Here is a 13,066-nt window from a genome sequence, read left to right as displayed (position 1 = left end):
ACAAGATTATATTAAACAGAAACTGAGATGCTTAGAAAGCTTGTTACTTTAAAGGCTTCTGAAGTTGTTTCTGTGATGGCTTGAATGAATTTGTTACCAGGGGAAGTAGTTATATATAGACGGAGAGTTTGAATTGGACGTACAAGTGCCAGTTTAACGTTTGACTACAAATTTTTGTATATTTTCAAATAGGGTAAGCCGTGACTACAAATTTTTGTGTATTTTCAAATAGGGTAAGCTGTACTTGTTGACCAAGGAACCAAGAGCCTGGAATGGTCAAAGTGAATGTGTTGATTATTCTAAAACTTATTTTCCTTGTTTATGTGGTGTGGTATATATATATATATATATATATATATATATATATATATATATATATATATATATATATATATATATATATATATATATATATATATATATATATATATATATATAGGGAGAAGATCATGCGAGAACCACCTCTTATTGTGAGAACCGCGAGAACCAATGTGAACACACCAAAAATGCCTAAAAATAGCTAAAAATCACACAAAAAATTTTTTTTTGATTTTTTTAATATTTTTTAGGTTAAAATCGCTACTTTTCGAAGCAAAAAAAAAAAAAAAAATTTTTTTATAAAAAAAAAAAAATTTTATTTTTTTTTGCTTCGAAAAGTAGCGATTTTAACCTAAAAAATATTAAAAAAATCAAAAAAAATTTTTTAGATTTTTTTTTTATTTTTTTAGATTTTTTTAGATTTTTTTTAGATTTTTTAGGTTTTTTGGGGGTTAGTTTTTAGCATTTTAGCTTGGGGGGGGGGGGGGTTAGGTTTTTGGGGGGTGGGGGAGGGGGGTTTAGGTTTTTGGGGGGGGGGGGTGGGGGTTAGGTTTTTTTTAGGTTTTTTTTAGCTTGGGGGGGGGGTTTAGGTTTTTTTGGGGGGGGGGGGGGGTTAGGTTTTTTTTTGGGGGGGGGGGGGTTTAGGTTTTTGGGGGGGGGGGGGTGGGGTGGGGGTTAGGTTTTTTTTAGGTTTTTTTAGCTTGGGGGGGGGGGTTAGGTTTTTTTTGGGTGGGGGGGGGTGGGGGGGGGTTTAGGTTTTTTTTTGGGGGGGGGGGGTTGGGGGTTAGGTTTTTTTAGGTTTTTTTTAGGTTTTTTAGCTATTTTAGGTTGTGTTCACATTGGTTCTCAAGGTTCTCACAATAAGGGTGGTTCTCGCATGAGCTCCTCCCTATATATATATATATATATATATATATATAAAGGATTAGGTTCAAGAACGCTTATGGATCGTCCGATCAAAACAATCTATGGACTAGATTGGCGCGGTGACGTTTTCATAAATAACATCAATTTTATTATGTGGACGCACTTCATTAAAAGTAAAAGCGTCTTTTGACTACTACAAACAAAACGTCATCTCATGAAAATAAAACGCCAAACAAAAATCACACACCATTCTACTAAAAACGCCATTAGATATAAAACGGAAAACTTAATTATAGTAAAATCCCGCCTAAAAAAACCGCCAAAAAAATCCTATATATACAACAACTCAGACCTTCAATTAAAAACACACAAAAAAACCCCAAACGCCATATTTAATATATACCATTCGTCTGATAAAACGCCAGAAAACCCAAACATCAAATATATTGTTGTCAATAAAGTGTAGCTGTATGAGATGGACAACATTGTCAGTTATCTTTCTTAACTGAGGATTAACAATGTTATCCATCACCATACAACAACACTTTATTGATTTTAGCATGATCAAATTTACAGTTTTAAGATGGTTTATTTTGTGGCGTTCTTTTTCTTGGTAAAACGCCAAAAAAGATAACATTTTGGCTGAAAGGATGTAAACTAAATAACATTTTGCTGCATGAGATGGACAAAAATTATAGAAAAAGAGGCTGATTTCAGACTTTGGGTTTCCAAACGGCGACAAAAAAACTACTTCAAAAAACAAAAATAAAAAAAAATCATATGAAAGTCGAAACAGCCAATGAAGATGCTTCAAAAGAAGAAAGAGACTGGTGATAGTGAAGATTTGGAAGATCAATATTTATTTTGTTTAATTTTCTTTTTCAGTTGATTGTTATATAGAAACAACGCCATATTTAATAAAAATGCCAAAAAGCCAAATGTCTTACACCTTTGGCGTTTATCAAACCATCGTAAATTTACTTTGGACAAGTATTAAAAAAACCAAAAAAAATAAAATAAATAAAATAATAAAATAAATAAAAACAAAGTTGAAAATGTACTAGAAACAGTAACTACAAATCATAACACTGTAGATAGGGAAAATTTATTAAATTAGAATCTAAAACGCCAAACTTGAAAGATGTGACGTGTTACAGACTTCAGAGATAAAGCTTCTCAAAAACAATAATTACAAACAGTAACTGAAAAGACTAATACTTTATTATAATAACGCACCGTCTAACTTAGGCGCCAAAAAGAGATCCTATAAAATGATACGTCTCAACAACTTCCATTTGATCAAACAAAAAAAAAACAAACGCCAATACTACTAAACACCACTCACTGTAAAACGCCAAAAAAAAATTCAAAGATGGCTAATATGCTTTCTTGGATATTCAGAATTGTTATTCGTGAAGTTTCACTGAATGAATTGTTAGCGGAGGCGAGTAACTCAGAAAGATTTTGCTGCATGAGATGGACAAAAATTCAAGAAAAAGATACTAATGGCAGTCATATGGCATTTTGTATTTTTTGTTCTTGAAAAAGGCTTGGATGAGGAGAAGAGATCAATGACACTGAAGAGTGGGATGATTATAAAGATGAAGATCAACATGAAGAAAAAACGAAAAACCCATCATAGATCTATGTCCCCAAACATCCACAAAAAAACCACTTCAACAGACGAGCAGGCAAAAAAATCAAACCGATGGGTTTGTTAAGTTTCACATAAAACACCATAATTTTGGTTACAGTTCTTGTACTATTAAAGAACAGAGAGACTGATGACAGTGAAGATTGTGAAGAGAGATCCGATTAGGATTTTTAATTTATTTTCTTCGCTTGTATTTTTTTTACTGTGGCTGAAATATAATCTAACAATTATAAAACGCCAAGATACCACAAAAACGCCAAAATGTTTATAAAAAATAATAGAACAACGGGCCATCTTTTTAAAAAGCCTTGAAAACGCCATTCAGATACATTTCCTGACCACCCTGGGTTCCAATGGCATACGATTTGAATAAACGCCATAAATGCCAAAATGTTAATAAGATGAAACCATTAAACGCCATTAATTTTTGAATTTGGTTAACGCCAAAAATCTTAAACCCCAAAAATTAAAACAACATTCAGAAAAGCGGAACTGGAAAAGCAGAAGATGAAAGGACAAAAAAGCCCCTCCGCCCTTCTCTATGTCGCGTGACACGTGTTAGGCCAGGATGTGTTCTCACCATTCTCACACTTTTGAGCGTTGTCTCCTGATCCTGTTTCTCTCTCTCTCTCTCTCTCTCTCTCTCTCTCTATATATATATATATATATATATATATATATATATATATATATATATATATATATATATATATATATATATTGAGGATCATGTACATTAATCCAGAAGTGTGAGAAGTGTATTATAACACTATATATAACACCATATAAACACCGTATAACAATATGTAACACCATATAACATCATATAACACTATATAACACTATATAACAAATATAACACTATAGTTTGTCTGATAGCATGTCTATGATAGATGTATAGTGTTATATATTGTTATATAGTATCATATAGTGTTACATAGTGTTATATGGTGTTACATATTGTTATACGATGTTTATATGGTGTTATATATAGTAGGGGTGTGCATGGGTCGGTTTGGTTCGGTTTTTACTATTAACCACAACCATAACCGCTAGTTCGGTTATGGAGTTTTGGTAACCATAACCATAACCAAACTTCGGTTACGGTTAATCGGTTATGAAGTCGGTTATGGTTCGGTTTTGGTTAATTTCGGTTAAGTAACCAAGCAAGGTTTAAAATAAATAGGGTTGTGCACGATTTGAACTTAGCTTGAGCCTATTTTATAAGATAAGGGAGACTAAACTTTTTGTTAAACTACCGATTTAGGGTTCTTTTTAATAAGGTAATTCTCAAACAAAAACAATTATGGCCATAACACCTTAGTTCTTTATCAAAATAAATAACATCTGCATCAAGATCATTTTGTTACTAACATATTTTTATCTTACTAAAAACCCTCTATATGGTTTTGTAAAACACAAATCCATTATGTAAAGTTAACATCACAAGTTCGGTTCGGTTTCGGTTATACCGGTTAACCAAAGCTTCATAACCATAACCATAACCGATTGAGCGGTTATACAAAGTTTCATAACCATAACCATTGGTTATATTGGTTATCGGTTATTAGTGGTTCGGTTATGTCGGTTATGGTTCGGTTATCGGTTATGGTGGTTAATTTGCTCACCCCTAATATATAGTGTTATAATACACGTCTCACACTTTTGGATTAATATACAGGATCCCTACCTTATATATATATATGTTGGGTGAGGTTCGGCTACAAAGTCTAAATTTCCTAAAAAGTGTAAAAAGTTATAAAACACCATAATTACAGCTATAAAACCCACAAGTAACAGAGTAAAGACTACTAAAACACTATATTCAAACCATAATACTCCATAAAAACTTTAGATACACAGTCGTAGAACTATGAATATAAAACACAACATGCTAGTTAACATAAAACACAATAATGTTTGTTATTCGATAATCACAGCCTTATCATCCAAAGAAACGGGATCGGGAGAAAATGATCAAAAGTGTGAGAACGGTGAGAACGCTTCCTGGACCAACACGTGTCACGCTGCTTAGAAAAGGGCGGAGGGGCTTTTTTTGTCCTTTCATCTTCTACTTTTCCTATTCCGCTTTTTCCCAATGTTGTTTTAATTTTTGGTTTTTGAGATTTTTGGCGTTAACCAAATTCAATAATTAATGGCGTTTTAATGGTTCCATTGTATCAACATTTTGGCGTTTATGGCGTTTATGACGTTATTCACATCGTTTGCCAATGGAACCCAGGGGGCAGGAAATCTATTTGAATGGTGTTTTCCAAGGCGTTTAAACAAGTTGGCCTATTGATCTGTTATTTTTTATAAACATTTTGGCGTTTGTGGTATCTTGGGGTTTTACTATTCTTAAATTATATTTCAACCACAGGAAAAAAATACAAAGGATGGAAATAAATTAAAAATCCTAATCAGATCCCTTTTCCCAATCTTCAGTGTCATCAGTCTTTCTCTTCTTTAATAGTACAAGAACTGTCATCAGATATATGACGTTTTATGTAAAACTTAACAAACCCATGGGTTTGATTTTTTTTGCCTGCTCGTCTGTTGAACTGTGTTTTTGTGTGGATGTTTGGGGACATAGATCTATGGCGTGTGAGTGGGTTTTCGTTGTTTCTTTATCTGGATCTTCATCTTTTATAGTGAACCCACTCTTCAGTGTAATTGACCTTTTCTCCTCATCCAAACCTTCTTCAAGAACAAAAAATACAAAATGCCATATGACTGGCATCAGTATCTTTTTCCTGAAATTTTGTCCATCTCATGCAGCAAAATTTTTTCTGAGGTACTTCCCTCTGATAACAATTCATTCAGTTTATTTGTTGGCGTTTTATAGTGGGTGGTATTTAGTAGTATTTGGCGTTTGTTTTTTTGGTTTTGATCAAATGGAAGTTGCTGAGATGTATCATTTTATAGGATGTCTTTTTGGCGCCTAAATTAGGCGGTGCATTATTATAATAAAGTATTTTGTCTTTTCAGTTACTGTTTTGTAATTAATGTTTTTGATAAGCTTTTATCTCTGAAGTCTGTAACACGTCCCATCTTTCAAGTTTGGCGTTTTAGATTCTTCAGTATTTAATGATTTTGTATTTACTGTTTCTAGTTAGATTTTCAAGTTTGCTTTTTATTTTTTTTTATTTGGGTTTTTTATAATAAATTTTCAAAGTAATTTTATTATAGTTTGGCAGTTTTTTGGTAGCATTTAACTGGATGATATCGTTTTAAACAAGCATTTTGGCCGTTTTGGCGTTTTTATTATATATGGCGTTTTTATTATATAACAATTAACTGAAAAGGAAAAAAAAGAATACATAAACAATTGATCTTCCAAATTTTCTCTGTCTCCGGTCTCTTTCTTTCTCTTTTTTGAATCATGTTAAATGGCTAGTTCGACTTTCGTATGATTCATTTTGTTTTTTTTTTTCAAGCAGTTTTTTGTGCTGCTGTTTGGAAGCACACAGTCTGACATCAACATCTTTTTCTTGAATATTTGTCCATCTCATGCAGCAAAATGTTATTGAGTTTATATCCTTCAGCCAACAATCTTGAATTTTTACAATCAACGATGTTTGATTTTTTAACTTTTTTGGCGTTTTACCGATAAAAGGAACTCCACGAAATAAGATCACCTTAAACCTCAAATTTTGATCATGCTAAAATCAATAATGTTTTGCTGTATGAGATGGACAACATTGTTAATCCTCGGTTAAGAAAGATAACTGGCAATGTTGTCCACCCTATACAGCTAAACTTTATTGACAACAAACCTCAATAATGTTTTTGTATGTTTTTGGCGTTATAAATTTGATGGAAGTTTAGGATAAGTCAATGAGATTTTACTAAATGAAATGGACTATATCCTCACTTTAGGATTTTGTCTATTTCATTGAGCGAAATCTTACTGACAGTCAAACTGAATTTCAAAAAAAAAAAAAAAAAAAAACGTTTTTGGGGTTGAAGATATTTGATGTTTGGGTTTTTTGGCGTTTCTAAGGCAAATGGGTTATATGAAATATGGCGTTTGGGTTTTTGTGTGTGTTTTTAACTGAAGGTCTGAGATGTTGTATACAGGATTTTTTGGCGGTTTTTTAAGGCGGGATTTTACTATAATTAAGTTTGGCGTTTTATATTTAATGGTGTTTTACTTAGAATAGTCTGTGATTTTTGTTTTTGGCGTTTTATTTTCTGATTTGGCGTTTTATGTGGAGTAGTCAAAAGACCCTTTTACCCTTAATGAAGCGCGTCCATGTAATAAAATTGATGTTATTTACGAAAACGCCACCGCGCCAATCTAGTCCATAGATTGTTTTGATCGGACGATCGTTAAGCGTTCTCACCGTTCTCACACTTTTGATCGTTTTAATATGACAATATATTTAACCAACTATAAAAGTTGGTATAATAAAAAAAACCTTGTAGTCATGAATCTTGACAAAAATGTTTCTTTTTGTAAAACCGTAAGAGTAATCAATCGATTTAGATGAAAACATCGTATGGTTTACATATTGAATTGAAAACCATTTGTGACTTTGTCTCAACCAATCGTCTTGTTTCGAATATACCAAATGTCTTGTTTTGTATAAATCAAATGTATTGTTTTGTATAAACTAAATTTCTTATTTTGTATAAACCATGTCATTTTGTATAAACGAGGGTGGTTGTTGACGAATACATTCAAGTCTTTGTTGACTATTGGTCAAATGTCTTATTTTGTGTAAACCAAGTCAGATGTGCCTATCAATTGAATTTCTCAGTTTCTGTCATTCCTAGAGATAACTTCCAAACAAACCTAGGAAACGCGAATGGGGTGTCAATTCTATAGCGCTATAACATACTACTGGTCGGCTTGGTCAAAGTTAATGAATGTATCATTGGCATGTTCAAGTACCATCATGTTTAATGCAGTGGACAATGTACCATGTATAGTTTTGTAAACTTGGAAAAGTAATAGGCACATGTGAATCACCGCAAAACAATTTGAAAATTGAAAAGTGGGGACTATGTACTCACTTGAATTGTCGATCATCATCATCATCATCATCATCATCATCATACTCAGCAAATCCCACCAATAGCAAAGTTAAGGTAGGGTCTGAGGAGGGTAAGATGTAGACAACCTTACCTCTACCCCGTAGGATAGAGAGACTGCTTCCAGTGAGACCCCCGGCTCTATTGTAGTTTTGCATCAAGCCTTGGACATAAGGCACATAACACTTAGCAATCGGGAAAAAGACCGATTGGTGCATGCACCCCCTTGTCTTTCGGCTATCAACGCCACTACATGATGCATGATTAACCATCCGTCACTTTTAACGTCATTTGCACGAAATTAGTAAAATAACGTTAAAATTAGTACAATTTCACTTTTGTCCTCTAAGCGACTACACACACACACACACACACACACATATATATATATATATATTATATGTGCACACCGCAAGAGGAAAGTAGTAAAAACTATTGGTCTTTGCAATGTGTTCAGCTTTGACCTTCGGTTTGGTTTTAGCCATTTGAGGGTCCAAACAGAGGTATTCGTAGATGCGTCATACACAAAACATACAAAGATAATTTATACGAAAAAGTATACCAAATTTATGTCGAAATGTAGACAAATTCGAATTTTATACCGAATATGCGGCGTGATTATGTGTAAATTATTATCGTACATTTATATTAAAACATAGACCAAGTCAAATTTAATCAACGAATCAAAACGTATTATACTTGACCTGACTCGTTTTCAAACAAAATTTACGTCAAAACGTAAATAAAATGTAAGCATGAAAACCTATTACACTTGAAAATAAAATTACGTCAAAACATACATAAAAAGTCAACATGAAAACGTATTATTTTTTACCCGACTCGTATCTAAATAAAGTTCATTTTAGTAGATGTTTTGTTTATTGTTACCACAATTATCATTCTATTAATGTTTTTCTTTATATATAAGTTTATATTTTTAAGGCAGTGGTCCCACACATTCAGTGGCGAAGCTTGAAAAAAAAGTTCGGGGGGGGGGGGGACGGAAGGTACCGGACCTAAAAAAAAATTCTATGTTCGGGTCGGACGTCGGTGATTCGATTCGGGTCGGATCGGGTCAAACATTAATATCAAATAAAAAATGTTCTCAAACATTAAAACGTAAATCTTATTGAATGTTTTGATTCGCTTCATTAACCGGTTCATTATTCGGTTCATTAACCGGTTCGCTTGTTGAAGCTTTTTGACGTTTAATCTCATTGTTTCCATCAACTTATTCTTCGTGCTTTCTTTTAAAAAAAGAAGTTATGATTTTATTCTTCCCCATAGCGTAATCTAACAAGAAACAACATAAGTTAAATGATCGTCATCCTTTTATGTAATTAACCATCAACAAGGCATTTTCTTTTTCTAATATCTAGCATCAAACTCTAATATCTAGCATGGTTACAGCCTAATTTCACCCCTAAATCCCTAATTTCAACAAGTTTAGGGCAAAAAGTCGGTCCAATTTCATCCCTAATTTAAACCTAAATAACATAAATTGAAGCCCTAATTTAAACCAAAAGATAAAAAAAACACATACCTTGAAGAGTTGAAGCCGATTAATCGATTAGAGCAGCCCAACCTCGTCTCGTTCTCGTCTCCAGCCGCACGCCCGCACCTGGGTTTTCTTCTCTTTTGTTTCTTCTGTTCTCGTCTCCAATTAGCAGCAGCAAGCAGTTTGTTTAATTTTTTTTTGACCGTGCCCTCCCAATTCCAACAGTTAACAGCGTTTAACTCCATCTCTTTCACATTGGTTTTTTTTTTGGGCTTATCATTAATGGGCTACATAAGTAATAAAATACAATCCAAGTTCTAAATATAATGGGCTACATAAATAATTTTATTTAGGCTATATAAATATTTTTTTTATAAAACCGAAGGGGTCGAAAACGTATATACCAAAAAAAAAAAATTTAAACCGGGGGGTCGAAAAAATATATACCTATTTTTTTTTAAACCGGGGGGGCGAAAACGTATAAACTTACAAATTTCTATACGAAAAATAGATACGTAACGCTACTCCGCAAAAAGTTCGGGGGGTCGGGCGCCCCCCCCCCCCCGGCCCCTCATATCCTGCGCCCCTTCACACATTCTCAAGAAAGGCCTTGATGTTGTATATTCTCTAGTAGCACGTATCACGTATGAGTTATACTCTGTGCATATAGAGCTCAAGGTAATCATTCATTGTTGGAAATCTACTACAGACGAGTTATTATAATTTCATGCCTAACAAAGTTTTCAAACTAATAGTCCTGGATTCAAGATGCTCTCAACGTGAAAAGAAGAAATTCAAGCCAAAATTTAATTAAACTTCACTAGACTAGTATTCACATCATACAAACATAAAAAACTAAATTTGAAACCAATACAGCTTATATAAATAAACAATGTATATACGTCAGTTTTCACTAACAACCTTATCATAAATGTAAAAATGAAGAAGAAACATAAAAGTAAATTATATTTCCGTAAGTCTAACAAGGTTCCACAAATTTGCGTTTGACGTTTAACGTTGAGATTATGTTTTTTCCATTCCTTGCGATTGACTTGCGACGGTATTTTATCTGTATTGTAGTCTGTATTTTTTTTTTCACAATTTGCAACCAGTTTTTATTTTACAATTTAAATATATTTTTACAATTTTGCGTTTGGATTTAAGCAAACGCAAATTAAGTTTGCGACTGATTTGCGATCACAATTTCTTTTTAGTTTAATTAGTTAGTTCTTTTTCCCTAATTCCGTGATGGGTTGCAACAAATACTTGCAGGGGCGGATTTAGCATACCCTGAGGGTAGCCCACACTACCTCTCAACTTCTTGACAAGTTACATTTTTAGTGTAAACTTTTTTATTTCTTCTTAGTTTTATGTATCGGCTACCCACTGAACAAAAAAAAAAAAAAAAAAAAAAAAAGCCAGCTTTACCCTTCAACTTTTCTTTTACAACCGTCACTAATTGTAATTGAATATTATTTTACTTGAGTACTTGTTCATTTTTCTATAACCCTAAATGAAACAGTCACAAACTTTGCCTGGATTCAAGATGCTTTCAACGTGAAATGAAGAAATTCAAGCCAAAATTTAATTAGAAGAGAGGCTTCTCGTGTGGAGGCAGAACGGTTTTCGGAGGAAAGCCGTAACCAAGTCTGATAACTAGCGCGGGTCCGGTTAAGACAACGTAGTCTGGGTAGACTTGACTAGGACCCCTCGGTTTGGGGGGTGTGGGAGTTGCCCTTACAACCAAAGTAGACTCTCACCTTTAAAAAAAAAAAAAGAAGAGAGACTATATTTATGATTTATTAATAACATTTTTACACTTCTGAACGTGGAAAGAATAAATTAAAGCCAAAATTTAATTAGAAGAGAGTTTACATTTACGATTTATTAATAACATCTTTACACTATGTAGGTGAAAAATTATGTTATTCAACCCTTTTTGTAAATGTACAACTGAAAAAACAAAGAAAAGAATCAACGAATATCTCCTACTTCAGGTTGCATCACTCGACCAGGATCATCGATCCATGATACATCAAAATCAAACCAACCTAATGACCAGGTCCTCTTGGGCTGGGACCAGACGCAAGTCGTTGGAGCCAATACGACATACCATTCTTGGCTTTCTCATACACGGTTGAGTATGTAGCGAGATGGTTCGCACCAGCAAAGTCCTCAGACAAGACTCTACCTTCAACTACAAGTGGGCTTATAACAGCAATCAAAATAACAAGAAAAACCAAAAGGGTGCATGCATTCTTGAAAGTCATCTTACAAGATTATTAAAAGAAATGGAAATGCTTATAAGTTATAAAGCTTTGTTAAATGCTTTTTGAAGTTGTTTCTTTGATGGCTTGAATGAATTTGCTACCAGGGAATTGTAGTTATATATAGAAAGAGTTTGACTTGGACGTACAAGGGCGAGTTTAACGTTTGAATTGAAATTTTCGTACATATATTTATTGATAAGATAAGCTGTACTTGTTGACCAAGGAACCAAGAGCCATGAACGGTCAAGATAATGTGTTGATTATTCTACAACTTATTTTCCTTTTCATGTCGTGTGGCTTTTTTTATATATTTATACTAGGTTATAACCCCGTGTATTACACGGGTTGAACAAATAATTTTTATATACTAAATAATAAAACAACATATCTTTAAAAACCTCCTTTATTGCACGGGTTGAATAAATGTAATTTTATTTATTAAATAATAAAAAGTTATATCTATAAGAACAATATTGTACGAGTTGAATAAATGTAATTGTATATACCAAATAAAAAGGTTATATCTTTAAAACCACGTGTATTACACGGGTTGAATAAATAAATTTTATATACTAAGGGTGTAAGGGGTGCTCACCTAAGAGGTGAGTCCCCTCTCTTACACATAACCAACCAAATAGTGTCACGTCAACTCCCCTCTAATACTCCCCTAATACCCCTTTTTGATGGCGGCACTCCCCTCTTAGGTGAGTTCGATTTTTTTTTTTTTGTAAAATTATGCATGTTTATAAATTAAATAAAAGACATTTCATTAAATTTAAAAAAAATACATTCAAACTAGAAAATAAAAAACACATTCAAAGTAGAAAATAAAAATTACATTAAAACTAGAAAATTAAAATTTTAGAAATCGCATGGCCACCCGTACTTGTTAGCGATTTCGCGCTTTCGGGCGAGGATGAACGGCAACATACTTGGCGGAACATCGTCGTGCGGCTTAAGGAATGTTTTCATATCTCGATCTCGATCGTAATTGTAGTTTTTCATCGTCTCGCGTTGTTCCGATATGAGCTCGCGAGCCTCCGACTCTCTTTCTTTCCTCAATTCGATCGCCTCCAATTCTACCGCTTGCTTCGCTTCTTTCATGGCGGTGTACACTTTGAATTGTGCCGCCAACTCGGCCGAGCTTCCCTCGGACGATGTAGCTTGACGTTTGTCTCGCCGTTGTGGTCTTTGTGGCGAGGGGTCTTCGTTCATATCCGGTATCGAAGGGTCCACGTCAACGGGCTTTCTTTTATGTGCCGAACCTTCACCTTCCTCACCCATCAATGGGACTTGGGCCCATTTCTCGTGTCTTCGAACGACCTCCCACGCCTCGATGTGTTGAAAACCGTTCGGAAATCTATCTTTAAATTCTTTTAACGCGACTTTCATCACGTCGAGATCCTTACATCCGCTTCCTCG

This window comes from Helianthus annuus, chromosome 14 (assembly GCF_002127325.2).
Source record: "Helianthus annuus cultivar XRQ/B chromosome 14, HanXRQr2.0-SUNRISE, whole genome shotgun sequence".
NCBI lineage: Eukaryota > Viridiplantae > Streptophyta > Magnoliopsida > Asterales > Asteraceae > Helianthus > Helianthus annuus.
This window is presented reverse-complemented; position numbering follows the sequence as displayed.